This window comes from Cannabis sativa, chromosome 1, assembly GCF_029168945.1.
Source record: "Cannabis sativa cultivar Pink pepper isolate KNU-18-1 chromosome 1, ASM2916894v1, whole genome shotgun sequence".
In the NCBI taxonomy this organism is placed as follows: domain Eukaryota; kingdom Viridiplantae; phylum Streptophyta; class Magnoliopsida; order Rosales; family Cannabaceae; genus Cannabis; species Cannabis sativa.
Genome location: NC_083601.1, coordinates 24776356 through 24782227, shown reverse-complemented (window position 1 = coordinate 24782227; position 5872 = coordinate 24776356). Strand labels below are relative to the sequence as shown.

Below are 5872 nucleotides of genomic sequence, written 5' to 3'. Positions count from 1 at the left end.
CATACCTAATTATTATATATTACTATTGTGTTCTATGTTATATACAAATAGATCTTGGGTATATTATTAATTTTCTAACAACTAATTTGTTCAAACTATTGTTATACTACAATACAAATCTAACCTAAATTATAATTAGCATAAGTCAAAATAACTTATAAGAGTCGAACTTAAATTATAATAATACATCCTGCAGATTTGAGTGTGTAAATTAAGATTGTATTTGTAGATTGTATATGTTACTCAAAAAGTTTTACCATGCTTTTTCAAAAAAAAAAAAAATCTTACCATGTATATGATGTGGTTCTTTCAAACAAAAAAAATTGTAGGATGTGGTCACTTTTATGTTTTTTTTTTTTCTTAAAAAAAATTGTTGTGCATTTATGTAAAGCAATTAGGCTGGCATTTATTACTGAAATAATGACGTTCAAGTTTTTTTTTTCCTTAGTTCGTACAGATAGAGAATTTAATGGTAATTAATGTATATAATAGTAAGTGAAGAAATTAAAAAGATGCCAAAATGAACATAAAAGAAGAATGTGTTTTAATGTTTTCTTTTTATTAACACTTAAAATTCCAAAGCCTCTCATCTCAATAATAAAAACCTGGTAGAGGTTGGTACCACAATACCTACAATACATAACTTTGATACCATAATTAATTTCCCCAAAGTAGACAAAATTGCATTTAAAAGATAGAAAATAAGACTCCTCAAATTTCAATATCACAGCTAATATCAATTAAGATCACATCCATACAGAAAGAAAAGATTCGTTTTATAATAATGTGAGGTGGTTATCATTCTATTATGGGTTCTTTTTATGCAAGCCTATTACTTATTAGAAGATAGTGATAGACTGATAGTGTTCATCATATTATTTCCTAATTATTTTTAAGGGTAAATAGATATATGATTTTGGATTGTGTTGTACAAAAGTTAACAATTATTCTCATTATTTTATTAAATAATAATTCAGACTATATAATTTGTAGAATTGAATAATATTTTTTTGAGTTTAAGTTTTCTTAAACTTTTTAAAATTATATATTAAAAATTAAAAGGGAATTATTCTATATATTGTTTCTTTTAATTTTTGTTTTTTAAATTTACGGTTTGTGTTTTTAAAGTGGTTTCTATGTGGGTTGTTATACGATTTTTTGTTGCGATTTAGATTGCAGCGCTAGTTGCAATAGAGATTTCTCTGTAGAATTCCGTAAAAATGTAAAAAAAAAAAAAAAACTATTTTGAAGTATAAAAATGAAAAAAAAAACTCTCAAAATTAAATTACAATAATTAGACGGGAATACATTTTGGAATTAGAAAGATGAAATTTTATAGGTTTAGAGTTAAAAAGTTTGATAAAACTAGACTCAAAATATTATTATGTTCGATTTGTATATGTATTAATTATCATTTATAAAACAAAAGATAATTGATAAATGAGAGCCCCATAAAATTATAATTAAGTACATTTCAAATATTAAATAAATTTTGGAGTTCTATCTCAAATTAATTGGTGATAAGTGAAGTAGTCTATATTCTTATATGTGGCTCAATATTTTTGCATTTAATCTAAGTGGGGCAATGTTGTCCAATATCTCCTCAATAATTATTTTATTTTTTTTTATATTATTTTTTTGTTTTCTTTAATCAAATTTCATAAATTTTGTATTTTTTGTCTTAATATTTAAAATATATTTTATTTTTACTTGATTGGTATAATTTTTAAGAATATGAGAAAGAAAAAAATAATTATAAATTAAAGATATATATTTATATTAAATAAAAAATTAGATAAATTTTATCTGAGAAAATTAAAAATACATATGTATTATAAAATAATATAGAATAAATAAAAAAAAATAGGAGAAGAGAGAAAAAAAAAAAGAAGAACAGAATGAGAGAGTCAATGAAATTTTTCTCAGTTTCTTATTTCAATGGGATAAACTTTATTTATACAAAAAAAGTAAGAGTAAAAGAATAATAAATTAAAGCAATGTAATAAAAAAATACAATTAAAAATTTATGATAATAATTAATTTAGTAATTTGGACATTATTATTTCATAATAAAATAAAAAATATTTTAAAATAATTATTAAATTAATTAATATTAAATAATCTGAAAAATAATAATAAAAAAAAGTTAAGAGTAATTTCTAAATTTAATGTAAATTTATTATTTGTAATATTGAAATATACTCATAATTTTGAGTGGTAGAAATAAAAGTGGTGATTGAGGAAAAGCCTATGTTATTTGATTTTTTTTTTTCAGAATGAGAAGTGAGAAGTAAATTGTAATGTTTGTTGGAGAGGAGTAAATAAGGAAAGGGTGAGAAGGAGAAGGGTAAAATGGTGAAAAGGCAGAGTGAAAAGGAGAGAATGGACCCCTGAGCCCCCATCTGTCGGTCAATCGCCTCGAACTCTTCGCCTCTGCTCAAAAGTGACACGCCAGACGAGGGTCCCTTTTTTATTTCACAAAATAAAATAAAATAAAATAAAATATTATTGGGTTGGGTTGGGTTCAAATTAAATGAGTTTAAATCCACAGAGAAACACACAAACACAAAAAAGTGCCAAAAATATTAAATGAGCTTTTCTATTATCGGGCAGCTCAATAACTCAACCACTCCTCTGACTCCCTTACTGCCACTGCATTACTCGGATTCCTTTTCTATTAACTCTCTCAATTCTTTTTATTTACATAATTATTATTAAAAATTTATTATCACCATTCCTTATTTTTTGATCAGACGGTCCACTAAAACCCTTGTTTGATCTCAAGGTCAGTGTAGTACTTTGTAATATATTTATTATTAATGACATAATCAAACATCATAATTACACTCACATTTAGATTTCTTACTGTACACACACTCCCTAATCTATCGTACGAGGTGCTAACATTTTGCCAAATCCAACGGTCAATATGATACGAATAATTTACAGTGAATATATAAATACTAATAATTATATGATTATTAAAAAAGAGAGAGAGAGAGAGAGAGAGAGAGAGAGAGAGAGAGAGAGAGAGAGAGAGAGAGAGAGAGAGAGAGAGAGGTGCATGGGGTCGTGGTCATTTCTGGAAGTGAGAAGCTAAAGAGGGGAGGTGGTGGTGTGGTGGGACCATGTTTGCAGCTATGTTTTGTCTTTTGTAACGTTGGCTTTCCAATCTCTTTTAGTTGTTATAAACCCAAGTCCCAAACCCCTCATTTCCCATATCATTCTCATTCATATCATCATCATTATCATCATCATCATCTTCTTCCTTCATCTCTCTCTCTCTCTCTTTCTGTTTCTCTCTTCTCTTATCCCCCTTGAAGCTAGCCGAAACTCTTGGGGGACATCTATCTCTATATATAAGAGATAAGAGAGACACCAATACAAAACAAAATCTTAATTTTTCAAACCCCTTTTGGTTTACTAGCTTTATAAGCCTCTTATTATGAAGGTAAAAGGAAAAGAAGAGAAGAAGTGAAGCTTTTATGTTTGCGGGGAACGTTGTCTGGCTCGAGGATACACTTTGTGATTATTTGATCTGTTTTTTAAGCAGTCGATTTGAGTAGTGGGTCGTCGGACCAGGCTTCATTCCCCCCAATTAAAAGCTTCTCCCCCAAACAAATGTCTTTCTCTTTTATACCAATCGCTTGGTTTAGGTGATCACTACTCTGCATGTCTCAATGTGAAAAGGTTTGCTTTTTTCTTTTCTCTTTCTCTAAATTACATTATATGTACATATATGCTATTTTGGGTTTGTTTTGCGTAATGGGTTTTGGTTTTCTTGAGCAATTAATATGTGATGTTGTGTACTTTATATAGCCTGTTTTGCAGATCATTGGCATAATGATGGTGTTTTTTCAAAAAAACAAAAAAAAAATGTATTGGGGCTCTGCCAAAGAAACCTTTTTTTCTTCATCATTGCTCTCTGATTTTCTTTCCATCTTCTTTTTTCTTGTTTTTTCTTCTGTATGATCATGTTATCATGATGGCTTTCTTTTTGCTCCATCATTGGTCAGATTTTTTCTCATGATGGCTTCTAGCATGTGATTTCTCTGTCTTTTTCTGCCATTTTTTCAGATCTGGTTTTTATATTTGCTAAACATTCTCTTTATGTAATTACTTCTCACGTTTAATTATCAAATCTTTTTACTTTCTCTCACTTAGGGTTTCGTGGGGGTTAATCTTTTTTCCTTTTTTTTAATTAATCAAGATCTACTTCTTGTGACGAGAACCCCTGTCAAATATATTTTTGGGATTAAGATCATAATAATGAGTTATTTTCGGTAGGTTAGCCAAAAGAATAGGCAAATGGGTACACCAAGATGCGGTGATTGTTTCAGGTTAAGTTATACATAGAGATCTAACAATACTATTATTATTATTTGCCTGCCTATTTAGCTGTCTTCAACTTTAGGTCTTTTTTCCCTAAATAATGTTGTTTCGTCATATCTTTCTCTTTTCCTACACCTGTTGTCTCCTAAAACTTGATTAGATGTGTACTATACACTCATCAGATCGATGACAATTATTTCTCATATACATATGTATATATAATATACTTTGTTGGTACCATAGCAACACATATCATATAGATGAAATAAAGAAATTAACTCATTTGTGTCTATGCATTGTATTATAATCATCTATTCACTCAAAACCCTACTCTTGTTATCCATTGTGATAATATATATAGATTCGTTTCGCGACTCAAAACAATTCAATATATACATGATAATATTTCTTTCTTTCTTTGTATAACGTATCTTTCCCCCAAATAATTTGGCCTTACCCTTCATAGCTTTCTTTCATATATATTATAGTTTTTATTTTTCATAAATTGTAAAACTGAGTTCGGGTACCAGATGAATATAACCTTTAATCTATCACTTACTCGTACGTTCCCTAAGGTTTGATATGAAGAAATGCATGGCAGTCTAATTATAATGTGAGACTGAACAAGAAACAACTACTGATAATTATGAGCTGCATTGCTTCAGGTATATCTGTATTTATATTTATATAAATATATATTAATGTTCCATACTCTCTTTTTTTGCTTAGTGGACATTGATTTTTGAGTTTAAACCTATGGTACATCTTATTCATGGATTTTAAGTTAAGTTGCTGTTGAAGACAGACATGATATCATGTGTCTCTGATAAATTAATCTCGTTACTATTATTTAATTCTAATAAGAATCAATTATGAAATCTCTTTTGACATTATCATCACATGAATGTTATCACTCTTTTTTTTCTTGTAAGGCAGGGAATAGTACTATAGAAGCCTGGAACCCACTTAAATATATATACATATAATATAGAAGAGACCAGACAGTTATGCATGACGAGGAGGCAAGATCGAGAGTGTTACATGTATCTTAGTTAGGTCTCACTAAGAGCATAGGCGATTGCGTCAATCAATTTAAAATATTATTTTAGCAGCAATAAAAGTTAATGGTGAATATTGTCTTCTATATTCTAAATTTCCAACAAGTTTAGGAATCAGTGCAAATAAAAGTTTACACATTTCAGAAATCGCACCTGTTTTGGAATCAATTTTCAGCTTTTTTGGATGATCTGTATTCATATATTCACTACAAGTTGTTCAATTAAGAAAATAATTATAAATTATAACCAAAGCAAAGCATTAATTAATTTCTCCTGTTTAATGAACTTATATCTATATCGTTTTGACATTTTCTACCCCAATTTAAAGGGTATTCTCAAAAGTTTTTTGTCTGAATGCCATCTCATAAAAGAAGTGCTTTTTGGGAAATTGAATCTTTTTGACCTTTATAAACATAAAAGTTAAAGTCTTTAATGCTTTACTCGGCTCCTTTTCTATTTCTATTTAATATTTTTTGGTGGGG

The 5872-nt window shown here is 28.3% G+C and overlaps 1 long non-coding RNA gene across 2 annotated transcripts; it reads left to right on the top strand.

The window, feature by feature from the left end:
• Positions 1–2393: 2393 nt before the first annotated feature.
• Positions 2394–5656, top strand: LOC115708130 (uncharacterized). Of its 2 annotated transcripts, none has more exons than XR_004009823.2 (2): positions 2394–4997; positions 5269–5656. It is a non-coding gene; the product is annotated as an uncharacterized LOC115708130 (long non-coding RNA). The 2 variants fall into 2 exon arrangements; XR_004009822.2 differs by having other exon boundaries at positions 5265–5656.
• The last annotated feature ends 216 nt before the right edge of the window (positions 5657–5872 follow it).